Genomic DNA, 17,176 nt, shown 5'->3' with positions numbered 1-17,176 from the left:
GCTAGGGAGCAATAGCGTGGGGTGAATATTCTCATGTGTGCTTGTTTGCTTTATCACTAAATAATTTTTATTTGCTATTCTTAGTTGTTTTCTATCTTTAGTTATTGGTAGGAAACGCAATATACCAAAAAAATTAGTTGTACCTACTAAACCAATGGTTGAAGAACCACTCAAAATCTATCACACTGCTGAAGCTTATTACTTGGATCATCTTCGATCCCTATGTGCTCGTGATGAAACCCCAACTATCTTAGTTGAGGGAAAATCTTTAGATGAGCATGTTTGTTATGGGCGACACCGAATATCTGAAAAGGGGAAAATTTTACTGGGTCAAATTCATCGTTTGCAATGCTATGCTTGGAATTTATGCGAAATATATGATGTTACTTGTTGTTCTGAAAACCCTAAGAAACACCTTCACTACCAATGTGAGTTTATTGATAATGGAATCGTATCTTCGTATGCTAAGGTTGTTTATAATTACTATGATGTTCAACAAATTGAAGAATTTGTTGCTTTTAAGGGTGCTTATGAAATTGCTTCTTTGATTGAAAAGTATGATGCTACTCTTTATAAATCTGAAATTTTTTCCATACTTAAATATTGTTATGAGAATTATTCTTCTAATGCCTATGTTAAACCATATATTGAGGTCTCCTCCGCTGTCCAAGAAGAGACTAATATTTCGCAGGAGTCTATGGAAGAAGAAATTGATGAAACTGTGAGCTCATTGGATGAAAAAGATGAGGAGGAGAGCGAAGAACAAAAGGAGGAAGAGCGGATTAGCTACCCGTTCCCACCTTCTAATGAGAGTAACTCTTCAACTCATACATTGTTTAATTTCCCTTTGTGCTTACCGAAGGATGATTGCTATGATGATTGTTATGATCCCGTTGATTCTCTTGAAATATCCCTTTTTGATGATGCTTCCTATGCTTGTGGCCAAGATGCCAATATGAATTATGCTTATGGAGATGAACTTGCTATAGTTCCTTATGTTAAACATGAAATTGTTGCTATTGCACCCACACATGATAGTCCTATTATCTTTTTAAATTCTCCCGACTACACTATATCGGAGAAGTTTGCCCTTATTAAGGATTATATTGATGGGTTTACTTCTACTACTACACATGATGATTTTGGTAGATATAATATGCATGTGCTTGCTGATCCTACTTGCAATTATTATGAGAGAGGAACTACATCTCCGCCTCTTTATGTTTCCAATACAACAAAATTGTAAGAAATTGTTTATACTATGCATTGGCCTTTACTTTGTGTGCATGAATTGTTCTTTTATGACATGCCTATGCATAGGAAGAGAGTTAGACTTCATCATTGCATGATATATGTTACTTTGTGCTCACTACTAAATTACAAATCATTCTTAATTAAAATTGGCTTTGATATACCTTGGGATCCAGGTGGATCCATTACTTGAGCACTATATGCATAGCTTAATGGCTTTAAAGAAAGCGCTTCCAGGGAGACAACCCGGAAGTTTTAGAGAGTCATTTATTTCTGTTGAGTGCTTTCATATAGTTTAAAAACAACAAAAATAAAGAGGGGAACCCAAAACTTTTTCAAAATGGAAAGTGAAAGTGAGAAAGACAAGCATTGTTGAAGTGGGAGAGCTCCTTGAACTTTGTTCATGATCACGGCAACTTTGTGAATCTTGATTACAGAAACTTTTCAAAGAAAATAATTACCCCCTTTTACAATTCCATTGTATTATAAAAATAATGTGCCAAGGTTTGCCTTTAGGATGTTTACATTTGCTTGATGGTTTGTACGGTGCAGGACAGAAACTTTGGCTGTAGTGCGCGATTTTACATTTTTAGCTGGAACGTCAAATGGTTCTGATTCTTTTTGCACTGTCTTTATATACAAATTGTTTATTTTTTCTAAGTTTGGTAGAATTTTTCCAGTATTGAAAGTATGGTGAATGTTCATATTATTACAGACTGTTCTGTTTTAGACAGATTCTGTTTTTGATACATAGTTTACTTGTTTTGATGAAACTATCGATTCATATCAATGGATTAAGCCATGAAAAAGTTATATTACAGTAGACACAATGCAAAAACAAAATATGAATTGGTTTGCAATAGTACTTAGAGTAGTGATTTACTTTATTATACTAACGGATCTTACCGAGTTTTCTGTTGAAATTTTGTGTGGATGAAGTGTTCGATGATCGAGAAGGTCTCGATGTGAGAAGAAGGAAGAGAGGCAAGAGCTCAAGCTTGGGGATGACCGAGGCACCCCAAGTAAACATTCAAGGAGACTCAAGTGTCTAAGCTTGGGGATGCCCCGGAAGGCATCCCCTCTTTCTTCAACAAGTATCGGTATGTTCATGCGATATGTGCAATCTTGGAGCGTCTTTTGCATTTAGTTTTCATTTTTCTTTTATGCACCATGCTGGTATGAGGTAGTCCTTGGTTGATTTATAGAATGCTCTTTGCACTTCACTTATATCTTTTGAGTATGGCTTTATAGAATGCTTCATGTGCTTCACTTATATCATTTGAAGTTTGGATTGCCTGTTTCTCTTCACTTAGACAACCGCCATTTGTAGAATGCTCTTTTGCTTCACTTAGATTTGTTAGAGCGTGGGCATATCTTTTGTAGAAAGAATTAAACTCTCTTGCTTCACTTATATCTATTTAGAGAGATGACAGGAATTGGTCATTCACATGGTTAGTCATAAAATCCTACATAAAACTTGTAGATCACTGAATATGATATGTTTGATTCCTTGCAATAGTTTTGCGATATAAAGATGGTGATATTAGAGTCATGCTAGTGGGTAATTGTGTATTAGTAGAAATAATTGTGTTGAGGTTTGTGATTCCCGTAGCATGCACATATGGTGAACCGTTATGTAACGAAGTCGGAGCATGATTTATTTATTGATTGTCTTCCTTATGAGTGGTGGTCGGGGACGAGCGATGGTCTTTTCCTACCAATCTACCCCCCTAGGAGCATGCGCGTAGTAATTTGTTTCGATGACTAATAGATTTTTGCAATAATTTTATGAGTTCTTTATGACTAATGTTGAGTCCATGGATTATACGCACTCTCACCCTTCCACCATTGCTAGCCTCTCTAGTACCATGCAACTTTCGCCGGTACCATAAACCCACCATATACCTTCCTCAAAACAGCCACCATACCTACCTATCATGGCATTTCCATAGCCATTTCGAGATATATTGTCATGCAACTTCCATCATCATCATATACATGACTTGAGCATTCCCCCAGTGAGGAAAGGATGATGGAGACTATGATTCCCCCACAAGTCGGGATGAGACTCCGGACGAAAAAAATAAAAAATAAAAAAAATAGAAAGGCCAAAAAATAGAAGGCCCAAAAAATGAGAGAAAAAGAGAGAATGGGCAATGTTACTATCCTTTTACCACACTTGTGCTTCAAAGTAGCACCATTTTCTTCATATAGAGAGTCTCTTGAGTTATCACTTTCATATACTAGTTGGAATTTTCATTATAGAACTTTGCTTGTATATTCCGATGATGGGCTTCCTCAAACGCCCGAGGTCTTCATGACCAAGCAAGTTGGATGCACACCCACTTAGTTTTCAGTCTAAGCTTTCATACACTTATAGCTCTTAGTGCATCCATTGCATGGCGATCCCTACTCACTCGCATTGATATCTATTGATGGGCATCTCCATAGCCCGTTGATACGCCTAGTTGATGTGAGACTATCTTCTCCTTTTTGTCTTCTCCGCAATCACCATTCTATTCCACCTATAGTGATATGTTCATGGCTCACGCTCATGTATTTCGTGAAAGTTGAAAAGGTTTGAGAACATCAAAAGTATGAAACAATTGCTTGGCTTGTCATCGGGGTTGTGCATGATGTGAATATTTTGTGTGGTGAAGATGGAGCATAGCCAGACTATATGATTTTGTAGGGATAACTTTCTTTGGCCATGTTATTTTGAAAAGACATGATTGCTTTATTAGTGGGCTTGAAGTATTATTGTTTTTATGTAAAATGATAGACTATTGCTTTGAATCACTCGTGTCTTAATATTCATGCCATGATTAGATATGTGCTCAAGATTATGCTAGGTAGCATTCCACATCAAAAATTATCTTTTTATCATTTACCTACTCGAGGACAAGCAGGAATTAAGCTTGGGGATGTTGATACGTCTCTGTCGTATCTATAATTTTTTATTGTTCCATGCCAATATTCTTCAACCTTTATATACTTTTGGCAACTTATTATATTATTTTTGGGACTAACATATTGATCCAGTGCCCAGTGCCAGTTCCTGTTTGTTGCATGTTTTTGGTTTCGCAGAATATCCATATCAAATGGAATCCAAATGGGATAAAAATGGATGGAGCTTATTTTTGGAATATTTGGAAAATTCTGGAAGAAAATCAACGCAAGACAGTGCCCGAGGTGGCCACGACGTAGGGGGCGCGCCCCTGACCCTCATGGGCCACCCGTAAGGCAGTTGATGCCCTTCTTCGGCCGAAGAAAGCTATTTTTTGGAAGAAAAAAAACACGGTGAAGGTTTCGATCAAATCGGAGTTACGGATCTCCATATATATATATATATATATATATATATATATATATATATATATATATATATATATATACGAAACGGTGAAAGGGCAGCAGAGCAGAACGCAGAAACAGAGAGAGACAAAGAGACAGATCCAATCTCGGAGGGGCTCTCGCCCATCCCGTGCCATGGAGGCCATGGACCAGAGGGGAAATCCTTCTCCCATCTAGGGAGGAGGTCAAGGAAGAAGAAGTAGGAGGGGGCTCTCTCCCCCTCGCTTCCGATGGCGCCGGAGTGCCACCGGGGGCCATCATCATCACCGCAATCTTCACCAACAACTTCACCACCATCATCACCAACTCTTCCCCCCTCTATGCAGTGGTGTAACCTCTCTCTTACCCGTGGTAATCTCTACTTAAACATGGTGCTCAACGCTATATATTATTTCCCAACGATGTATGGCTATCCTATGATGTTTGAGTAGATCCGTTTTGTTCTATGTGCTATTTGATGATCAAGATTGATTTGAGTTGCATGTTTTATTATTGGTGTTGTCCTATGGTGCTCTCCATGTCGCGCAAGCATGAGGGATCCCCACTATAGGGTGTTGCAATACGTTCATGATTCGCCTATAGTGGGTTGCGTGAGTGACTGAAACACGAACCCGAGTAAGGGGGTTGTTGCGTATGGGATAAAGAGGACTTGATGCTTTAATGCTATGGTTGGGTTTTACCTTAATGATCTTTAGTAGTTGCAGATGCTTGCTAGAGTTCCAATCATAAGTGCATATGATCTAAGTAGAGAAAGTATGTTAGCTTATGCCTCTCCCTCATATAAAATTGCAATAATGATTACCGGTCTAGTTATCGATTGTCTAGGGACAAATAACTTTCTCATAACAACAAGCTCTCTATTAAAACTAATTTAGTTGTGTCTTTATCTAAACAGCCCCTACTTTTTATTTACTTGCTCTTTATTACCTTGCAAACCTATCCAATAACACCTACAAAATACTTCTAATTTCATACTTGTTCTAGGTAAAGCGAATGTCAAGCGTGCGTAGAGTTGTATCGGTGGTCGATAGAACTTAAGTGAATATTTGTTCTACCTTTAGCTCCTCGTTAGGTTCGACACTCTTACTTATCAAAAATTGTTATGATCCCCTATACTTGTGGGTTATCTGTTGCATATTGACGAAACACAACAACAATTATTTAGTTCACTCCCGTTTAAGTACTCATCAAAATTAAATGTTGGTTAGCATGGCAAGAGATGAAGCATACATAATCTAACTATCTAGACAAGTTTAAATGAGGCCAGAAACAACAAACAACAATTCCGGAAAATCCTCATGTGCATATTTATGGATTTGGTACTGTTCTGCCCTAAACCATATTTTAGAGTTATTAAACATGCAAGATGAGTGCAGCATGTGAAACTAGCCATTTTTCTACCCCATTTACATATAAAGTTTATTAAATTTGGAGCTATGGTTATTTAGTTATGAATTAAAGCATTTTAGCATGCATAGGAGCAAATTAATGAAAAAGCAGTTTTACACATTTTAAACATAGATGACAGTTGCACATTATGAAACTAGACAAAATTCTAAGCAAGTTACATATATAATTTATTTACATATGATGCATAGTTTGTGAGATATGAAAAGCATCATCTGGAGGGACTATTCTGCAAAACTGCAAATCCCTGGATAATTGATAAAATCGCACAAAGGAAAAAAACACCTACGGGCCGAATCTAAAGCACCATGGGCTGGGGAGCTGCTCACCATGGGCCTTGGCCCGGCTCGGTGGGAGGAGGTTTGCAGGCCGGGCGCTGGCTTGGCCGCGGGGAAGGCGTGGCCCACGCGGGCGGGGTCCGCGGTCAATGGCGCTGGAGGCGCTCGTCCTCGTCTCGCACCCGCACGAACAGAGGGGCCGGCAGCGTGGCTTGCTGCTGCGGAGCCCGAACTCCAGCGACGGAACGGACGAGGCAGGGCCAAAGGCGCGCAGATCCGGCCACCTAGGCACCGGATCTGGAAGCTAGATGCGGCAGTGGGCGGAGCTCCAAGCATCCATGGCAGAGGGAGAGAGAGGTTAGTGAGGGAGATAGGGAGAGCAGAGGAAGCGAGAGAGAGAGAGGGAGAGAGGTGGCACGGGGGCGTCAGGGCATGCCTGCTGGGGTCGCCGGTGGCGGCTCCGGTGGCCAGAGAACTCCGGCGAGCGCGAGGCAGTGGCGGGGTCGAACGGGAGATGCAGGTGCTGCTGGATCGGGATCTCTCCCGCACGGGGAGCTCGGATGCGAGGGCAGTGGCGGCTCGGGCCCATCTCGGCCCGGGACGGGCTCCGCGCGGGCCGCGGCGAAGTAGGGCCGCAGCGAAGTAGGCTCCCGATTGGCTGCGCGCGACAACTGGCGGCGGCGCGGCCTATGGGAGGGTGCCAAGTGGCGGAGAGGAGGTGGCCGGCGCTGGCTGATGATTGGGGTGGCGCGGAAATTGAGGAGGGGGTAGGTAGGAGGCCAAAATGGCAGGGGAGGCGTCCATATATAGAAAGGCGGCTAGGGTTAGGGGTTTTGCTCCGTTTCTGGACCTCCGATCGCAATCGAACGTTCCGGACGGAGGGGGGGAACTAGGTGGGGTTTGTGGGCTGTGTAGGAGGGTTAGGCTGAGAGGAGAGAGATGCAGCCTGGCACGGTTTCCGGAGACCAAAAACGTCCGACGAAAAGACCGGCTACTATTGCCGCTATATTTATCCGTTGGGGCGTCAAACGGTCTCCGAATGCGATGAAACTTGGCAAGTGGCCTATATACACTAAAACAACACCATATGTCAACTTTCAACCCATTCCGAGAACATTTTCCGGGCACTTATAAAATAATATTTCGGACGTGCCGCGGGCACATGCAAGTGTGTCTGGGCTCAGAACAAACAACAGAGAGAACGAGGAGACCGGGACGGATGCAAGTTTCGAAAACATGATGATGCAATGCAGATGATGACATGGCAAGATGCAACACGCAAGCGGAAGACAAGGCAACAACAGCGAATAACTAGAAGACACCTGGCGCATCGGTCTCGGGGCGTTCCAACACTCCACCACTATGAGAGGATCTCGTCCCGAGATCTAGGATGGCACCAGAGAGAAACGGAAGAGGAAGATAAGAGGTAAAACTAATTTGCTTTTTTGACAAATGAGTGAAACCAAAGAAACTTGCGAGGTTGAACAAATTGAAAGAAATAATACAACGAAGATGAACAAAGTTGAAAACACTCCGTTAGAAAAGAGGAACAAGGAACATTACTAGAACCTTGTAGGTTAAAATACATAAGAAAGGGTTGCAATGGACAGGAAGTACATGCAAGCACTCCGGATGAAACGAGATGTACAAGGAACGATAAGGATCAATTACGACAACACTCCGGTTGGAAATGGAAGGCAATAATATGAACTTGGCAAAATGAAGGCACTTGGATGAGACTCCGGTTAGACGAGGAATGATAGCCACAACACTCCGGTTAACACAAGATAGAGGAGGAAAAAGAATGATATAATTTGGACAGCACTCCGACTGTAAATGAAAGAAATTGAATGTGAACTAGACAAGATGAGAGGATACTTGATGAAATCAACAACACACTACCTCTGGAACTATTGAAAGCATGGCACAAGGGGTAAGAAAGATTCCAGATAGAACTCTGGTTGAGAAGGGAGGCAAAACTTGATAAGATGGAAGAACTTGAATGAAGGACACGACACTCTAGTTGAATGGATAAGAAAAAGGAAAGAACATGATCTTTGATAAAAAAATGGGATGATGGGTGAAGAGAGCGACATCACAATGCCTCTGGAACGAAAGAATAGAAGTTGGATTGTTGGAAAGGAAAGAATTGAGAAGAAAATGACAACTTCTACCACAAATGAGTTTGGAAAGCACCCTTCCAAGAAGGTTATAACGGAGTTGTTGGAAACCAACAACGAAAAGAGTAAGCTTGTTGTTGGCTTATGGATAACATCTTGAAATCTTGAGGTGAAATTCTGCCACTAACGAAAAACAATAGATTGGATTGATATGAACTAGGAGACGAGAAACTTATTTCATCGGGAGGATAAATGAAGAACTTGGGTCATTTATGAGCACCATAAATAGCAACAATCCTTAGGGAAAGTTTTAGGTGAAATATAACCCAATATAACTCCAATGAAGAGATTGATGGATTGAAAAGATGTCTTGAGCGAAGGGAAAATGATGGATTTAGATATGTCACTCTAGAAAACTTGTGAATCATGAAAGACAAAGGAAAATTTGTCAAGAATGACATAACACCACCTCAAAAGATAACGTAGGAAGAATTGCACTTCGGTTGCAAATTGAAGAATGCTTAAACTCCTCGAGACAAAACATGTGTTGAGCAACATGTTTATTTTAGAGTATAACTTGGCGGATCTTAACTCCGAGAGAAAACTTGAAGAACAATTGAAGAATGAAAAGAATCCTTGACGAAACACCATGTAGCCTCCATGAAGAACTCCGGTAATAAAAGAATGATGGAAAGAAGAGAAGTTGAAAGAACAAGGTGAAGCCTTGCAATGATTTAGATGAATCTTTGTGGTGATATAGTTGAGAGATCTTGGAACTCCGGGCAAGAAAGATGAACAATTTAGCACCGAGAAATTGATATCACGAACAAACTCCAGAAAGAAGAAACTAGATCACTTGGATGAAACAAGAACAAGAATTACATTATGCTTATCCTTCATCAATTAAATTGATGGAAAGCAACGGATTTGGCCTACTACTCATTCTCATTGGAAATGATAAAGGAGAGATATAGCGCAAACTTGAGAAAAGACTTCAACGAACCACCGTTAGGAATTTGAAAGAACGAATGAATTGATATGATAACCAAGGAATAGAACTCTTGAACGAACCACCATAAGTATTGAAAAAGAATGAAGAAAACATAAAATAAAGTAAATAAACACCCGGAAAAATTATAAAAAGATCGAAGATCCTTGAGAGAATATAAATACATGAGACCGAATAGATCATGAGCTGGTTAGAGAATACTTGAATGTTGCACCGGTAAGATTTGGAGAAATGTGAGTTGAAAGCTGGAATGATTACTTCTGAGATGATGGGCTCCGGGGAATCAAACTGAGAAGACCCCTGAATTGCTCTGGATGGGTGAAAAGAATTGTCACAATCGAAAACAATTATGAGAGGATGGTATAAATCTAGAACCACGAGTCTTGAGAGAACGGGTAAGATTTGGAGGAAAAAAACTCTTCTTCGGTATTCAAAATCCGAGAATGACGATGAGAAACACCACCATGAATTATTGAGATACTCCGGGAGAATGAATAATGAAGAAGTTGTGCCAACGATAAAAAGAATTTGAAAGATCTTGGAGGAAGACATATGACTGATGATAATTCATTCTTATGTCAAACTTGGAAAATAATTTGAGAGTAACTCCAGGAAAATAGAGGAGTTAGGTAAGATCCTGGGAACAGACCTGTGGGTTAGGGCCCACTCAAAAGATACACTATTGAACAACTTAAGAGAGATTGCGCTGGTTGAATTAAATGGCTTGAATGAGATAACATCCTCAAAAGAACTTGAACGAATTGAGAATGAAAACTTGAATCTTCCGAGATATCTTCAGCACTCCGGAACAAATGAATAGCGAGAGGTGAATGATTAGGGGTGTGCACCGGCATGAGAAAACATTTGAAATAAGGAAAAGAATATGATCAACACCGAAAGCTTGAATTGAATCCACCGGAGAAGAAAAGAAGAAGAATGATGAACTTGAAGCTCTGTTAGTATCTTCCTGAGAATCACCGGATAAGAACATTGGCGGAAAAGAATGGAGAGACTTCCCATCAATAAAAGAATGCTTGATTAAGAAATCTGAGTCCTTGAAGAAAAAGGGTGGGAGGGCGGGAAAACAAAGGCAACTTGGGCCGATGGAACGAACACCATTGAGAGAACTTAGAGTTGATCCTGCGGATGTTGAAATGACCGGATCCACTTGAGGAGAAGCACGTTGGTTGGAAAATAATTAACATGCCAGCCTCGATGATCAAGTAGGATTGGTATTCACATAGAAGTATGAGAACACCGCTTAGGAAAGGTATGGAATCCACATTTGACTTTGAAGCAACTCGAATACCATAAACGAAAACAAAACAAAGGATTGGCTTGCAAAACAAGCCGGAAACAAACATATGATAGACCCCATATCGTATCATGTGTCTGTTGGAAAGATATCCTACGATATACTTGAATTCCCACTTGTAAACTCCCGAAACTTTCTGTTTATGCAATCATGTGTTTGGGATACAGGGGAAGCATAATATCTCACCCAAAACTAACAATTCCTCATCCAGCTGTATCCATCCTTCAACACATAACCAAGAAACCTTCAGAAATTATTTACCTCAACCTTCAAAAAGCATCCGTTATACGAGTTATGGCAATACTCCCGAACTCCTGCCCCAGTACTGGGTGGTGTCGAGGTTACCTCACCAACAACTGCATAAAAGAGATTTTCGATGTCGGCGAACTCAGGTATTCCAAAACTGCAACGATAAAATTGGGACGACAACACCTCGGAGCTCAACTCCCCGGGACACTGCCACAACCCCTAAATGTCAGGAGGCACCAAGAACAATACTCTAGTCACAAAACCATCGGAACGATTCCAAGATACCAGCGTGATCCTAAAAACAATTCGTGAAAATTGAGGAAAGAAGAGTTAAAACTCGACGTCAGGAGGCCTCACCAGAGCGACGAAGGGACTGAGGAGTAAAAAGGAATCCTACTCTCCGATATATATAATCCTAAGACTCAAAACATTTTGGTCTAGACTCAACAACATCAGCGATTCGATCAAGCAGGGGGGCTCCTAAGACGGGGAAGACTCTGATTACCAACTTGTAACACCCACAATGCGGCTATATCTCCCACGTGTTGGGGCACGACTTAAAGGCATAGCCGCATGGTAGGTTTGTCGCAAGAGGGGTAATATTCACACAATCCCATGTACTGAATAGAAAGGGATAAAGAGTTGTCTTACAATCGCCACTTCACACAAATACAACTTAAACATACATCATCCAAAGTACAATCAAGGTCCGACTACGGAAACCAAAATAAAGAAGAAAACCCCAAATGCTAGATCCCCGATCGTCCCAACTGGGCTCCACTACTGATCAACCGGAAAAGACATAAAACATCGATCAAGATCTTCCTCGAGCTCCCACTTGAGCTGGGTTGCGTCACCTGCACTGGTATCATCGGCACCTGCAACTGTTTGGAAGTATCTGTGAGCCACGAGGACTCAGCAATCTCACACCCGCAAGACCAAGACTATTTAAGCTTATGGGTAGGAAGGGGTAGTATGGTGGAGCTGCAGCAAGCACTAGCATATATGGTGGCTAACATACACAAATAAGAGAGAGAAGAGAAGCAGCGCAATGGTCGTGAACTAGAAGTGATCAAGAAGTGATCCTGAAACTACTTCCGTTCAAGCATAACACAAGAACCATGTTCACTTCCCGGACTCCGCCGTAAAGAGACCATCACGGCTACACATGCGGTTGATTCATTTTAGTTGAGTTAAGTGTCAAGTTCTCTACAACCGGATATTAACAAATTCCCATCTGCCCATAACCACAGGCACGGCTTTCGTAAGTTCAAACCCTGCAGGGGTGTCCCAACTTAGCCCATCACAAGCTCTCACGGCCAACGAAGGATATTCCTTCTCCCAGGAAGAATCAATCAGACTCGGAATCCTGGTTACAAGACATTTTGACAATGGTAAAACAAGACCAGCAAAGCCGTCCGATGTGCCGACATCCCGATAGGAGCTGCACATATCTCGTTCTCAGGGCAACACCGTATGAGCAATCCGTACAACTAAAACCAGCCCTCAAGTTTCCCCGAGGTGGCGCTGCAAGGGGCTCTAGTTCGGACCAACACTTAAAGAAGCACTGGCCCGGGGGGTTAAAACAAAGATGACCCTCGGGAGCGCGACTCCCAAGGGAAAAGTAGGTGGTGGTGAGGCAAATGGTAAAACCAAGGTTGGGCCTTGCTGGAGGAGTTTTATTCAAAGTGAACTGTTAGGGGGTTCCCATAACACCAAACCGCGTAAGGGACGCTGATACGTCTCCAACGTATTTATAATTTTTGATTGCTCCATGCTATATTATCTACTGTTTTGGACATTATTGGGCTTTATTATCCACTTTTATATTATTTTTGGGACTAACCTATTAACGGGAGGCCGAGCCCAGAATTGTTGTTTTTTGCCTGTTTTAGGGTTTCGAAGAAAAGGAATATCAAACGGAGTCCAATCGGAATGAAACCTTCGGGAACGTGATTTTCTCAACAAACAAGACCCGGGAGACTTGGACCCTACGCCAAGACACAAAAGAGGAGGCCACAAGGTAGGGGGGCGCGCCTACCCCCACCAGGCGCGCCCTCCACCCTCATGGGCCCCCTGTTGCTCCACCGACGTACTCCTTCCTCCTATATATACCTACATACTCCCAAACGATGAGATACAGAGCCAAAAACCTAATTCCACCGCTGCAACTTTCTGTATCCATGAGATCCCATCTTGGGGCCTGTTCCGGAGCTCCGCCGGAGGTTTCATCGATCACGGAGGGCTTCTACATCAACACCATAGCCTCTCTGATGAAGTGTGAGTAATTAATGTCAGACCTTCGGGTCCATAGTTATTAGCTAGATGGCTTCTTCTCTCTTTTTGGATCTCAATACAATGTTCACCCCCTCTCTTGTGGATAACTATTCGACGTAATCTTCTTTTTGCGGTGTGTTTGTTGAGACCGATGAATTGTGGGTTTATGATCAAGTCTATCTATGAACAATATTTGAATCTTCTCTGAATTCTTTTATGTATGATTGGTTATCTTTGCAAGTCTCTTCGAATTATCAGTTTGGTTTGGCCTACTAGATTGATCTTTCTTGCAATGGGAGAAGTGCTTAGCTTTGGGTTCAATCTTGCGGTATCCTTTCCCAGTGACAGTAGGGGCAGCAAGGCACGTATTGTATTGTTGCCATCGAGGATAACAAGATGGCGTTTTCATCATATTGCATGAGTCTATCCCTCTACATCATGTCCTCTTGCTTAAGGCGTTACTCTGTTTTCATGAACTTAATACTCTAGATGCATGCTGGATAGCGGTCGATGAGTGGAGTAATAGTAGTAGATGCAGGCAGGGGTCGGTCTACTTGTCTCGGACGTGATGCCTATATACATGATCATACCTAGATATTCTCATAACTATACTCAATTCTGTCAATTGCTCAACAGTAATTCGTTCACCCACCGTAAAATACTTATGCTCTTGAGAGAAGCCACTAGTGAAACCTATGGCCCCCGGGTCTATCTTCATCATATCAATCTTCCAATACTTAGTTATTTCCTTTGCTTTTTACTTTGATTTTATTTTACTTTGCATCTTTATCATAAAAATACCAAAAATATTATCTTATCATATCTATCATATCTCACTCTCGTAAGTGGCCGTGTAGGGATTGACAACCCCTATTCGCCTTGGTTGCGAGGATTTATTTGTTTTGAGCAGGTACGAGGGACTCGCGCGTAGCCTCCTACTGGATTGATACCTTGGTTCTCAAAAACTGAGGGAAATACTTAGGCTACTTTGTTGCATCATCCCTTCCTCTTCGGGGAAAACCAATGCCGTGTTCAAGAGGTCGCAGACACAAAATCAAGGAACATAACACCAGTATGACGGAAACTAGGGCGGCAAGAGTGGAACGAAACACCAGGCATAAGGCCTAGCCTTCCACCCTTTACCAAGTATATAGATGCATTAATTAAAATAGGAGAATATTGTGATATCCCAACATATCCATGTTCCAACATGGAATAAACTTCATCTTCACCTGCAACTAGCAATGCTATAAGAGGGGCTGAGCAAAAGCGGTAACATAGCCAAACAACGGTTTGCTAGGAAAGGTGGGTTAGAGGCTTGACATGGCAATATGGGAGGCATGATAAAGAAAGTGGTAGGTAGCGCGGCATAGCAATAGAGCGAACAACTAGTAAGCAGTGATTTCGAGGGTATGGTCATCTTGCCTGAGATCCCGCAAGGAAGAAGAACGAGTCCATGAAGGAGACAAACGGATGTAGCCGAACGGATCCTCACAACTCCGGAACGAAACCGAAGCTAACGAGAGAGGCAACTCGGAAAGAAGAAAGCAACATAGTAAACAACCATCACATAAACATGGCATGATGCACAAGCAAGTATGATGCATGTCCGGTTTAAAGAGGCATGGCAATATGGCAAAGTGCAACAAACAACACTACACATTAAGTGGAGCTCAATATGCAATGAGTTGCATATTGACGAAACACCACAACAATTATTTAGTTCACTCCCATTTAAGTACTCATCAAAATTAAATGTTGGTTAGCATGGCAAGGGATGAAGCATACATAAACTAACTATCTAGTCAAGTTTAAATGAGGCCGGAAACAACAAAAAAAATTCTGGAAAATCCTCATGTGCATATTTATGGATTTGGTACTTTTCTGTCCTAAACCATATTTTAGAGTTATTAAACATGCAAGATGAGTGCACCATGTTAAACTAGGCATTTTCTACCCCATTTACATATAAAGTTTATTAAATTTGGAGCTACGGTTATTTAGTTATGAATTAAAGCATTTTAGCATGCATAGGAGCAATTAATGCAAAAAGAAGTTTTAAACATTTTAAACATATATGAAAGTTGAAAATTATGAAACTAGACAAAATTCTAAGCAAGTTACATATATAATTTATTTACATATGATGCATAGTTTGTGAGATATGAAAAGCATGATCTAGAGGGACTTTTCTGCAAAACTGTAAATCCCTGGACAATTGATAAAATCACACAAAGGAAAAGAACACCTACGGGCCGAATCTAAAGCACCCTGGGCTGGGGAGCTGCTCACCATGGGCCTTGGCCTGGCTCGGTGGGAGGAGGTGGGCAGGTCGGGCGCTGGCTAGGCCGCGGGGAAGGTGTGGCCCACGCGGGCGGGGTCCGCGGTCAACATCGCTGGAGGCGTTCGTCCTCGTCTCGCACCCACATGAACAGAGGAGCCGGCGGCATGGCTTGCTGCTGCGGAGCCCGAACTCCAGCGACTGAACGGGCGAGGTAGGGCCAGAGGCGCGTAGATCCGGCCACCTAGGCACCGGATCTGGAAGCTAGATGCGGCAGCGGGCGGAGCTCCAAGCATCCATGGCAGAGGGAGAGAGAGACGTTAGTGAGGGAGATAGGGAGAGCAGAGGAAGCGAGAGAGAGGGAGAGAGGTGGCACGGGGGCGTCGGGGCATGCCTGCTGGGGTCGCCGGTGGCGACTCCGGTGGCCGGAGAACTCCGGCGAGCGCGAGCCGGTGGCGGGGTCGAGCTTGAGATGCGGGCGCTGCTGGATCGGGATCTCTCCCGCACGGGGAGCTCGGACGCGAGGGCAGTGGCGGCTCAGGCCCATCTCGGCCCGGGACGGGCTCCGTGCGGGCTCGGGTGGGCCGCGGCGAAGTGGGGCGCGGGGAGGACACGTGGAGGCTCCCGATTGGCTCCGCGCAACAACTAGCAGTGACGCGGCCTATGGGACGGCGCCATGTGGCGGAGAGGAGGTGGCCGGCACTGGCTGATTATTGGGGCGGCACAGAAATTGAGGAGGGGGCTAGGTAGGAGGCCAAATATGGCAGGGGAGGCGTCTATATATAGAAAGGTGGCTAGGGTTAGGGGTTTTGCTCCGTTTCTGAACCCTCCAATCGCAATCGAACGGCTCCAGATGGAGGGGGAACTAGGTGGGGTTTGTGGGATGTGTAGGAGGGTCAGGCTGGGAGGAAAGGGGAGAGATGCAGCCCGGTACGGTTTTCGGAGACCGAAAACGTCCGACGAAAAGACCGGCTACTATTGCCGCTATATTTATCCGTTGGGGCGTCAAAGGGTTTCCGAATGCGATGAAACTTGGCAGGCGGCCTATATACACTAAAACAACACTGCATGTCAACTTTCAACCCATTCCGAGAACATTTTCCGGCCACTTATAAAATAATATTTCGGACGTGCCGCGGACGCGTGCAAGTGTGTCTGGGCTCAGAACGGACAACAGAGAGAACGAGGAGACCTGGACGGATGCAAGTTTCGAAAACATGATTATGCAATGCGGATGATGACATGGTAAGATGCAACACGCAAGAGAAAGACAAGGCAACAATAACGAATAACTGGACAACTGCGAACAACAGTAAATTGATTTTGATTTTGATCCAGCCACAGCGCGCCGGCCCTCTTGTCCAATCCTAAATCGCTGCCGCACGCTCCTCTCCCTCTTCTCAATTGCAAAACCACCTCCTCTCCTCTCCATCATATCCATTCCAAAACCATCGTCTCGCCTCTCCCTCTTCTCCATTGCAAAACCACCCCTCTCCTCGCCATCTTCTCCATTGCAAAACCACTGTCTCGCCTCTCCCTCTTCTCCATTGCAAGACCCCCGTCTCGCCTCTCCCTCTTCTCCATTGCAAAACCTCCCCCTCTCCTCTCCATCTTCTCCATTGCAAAACCACTATC

The 17,176-nt window shown here is 43.2% G+C and overlaps 1 long non-coding RNA gene across 1 annotated transcript; it reads right to left on the bottom strand.

Moving 5' to 3' along the window:
- Positions 1-11,610: 11,610 nt before the first annotated feature.
- LOC147991884 (uncharacterized) lies at positions 11,611-16,285 on the bottom strand. The gene is made up of 3 exons (XR_015614469.1): positions 15,553-16,285; positions 14,686-14,776; positions 11,611-11,867 (listed from the first exon to the last, which is right to left on the bottom strand). It is a non-coding gene; the product is annotated as an uncharacterized LOC147991884 (long non-coding RNA).
- Between the last annotated feature and the right edge of the window lie 891 nt (positions 16,286-17,176).

The sequence above is a fragment of the Triticum urartu genome, chromosome 1A (assembly GCF_056163025.1).
Source record: "Triticum urartu cultivar PI428250 chromosome 1A, HENAU_Tu73, whole genome shotgun sequence".
NCBI lineage: Eukaryota > Viridiplantae > Streptophyta > Magnoliopsida > Poales > Poaceae > Triticum > Triticum urartu.
The sequence above is the reverse complement of the archived record's forward strand: the minus strand, read 5'-3'. Positions and strand labels throughout refer to the sequence as shown.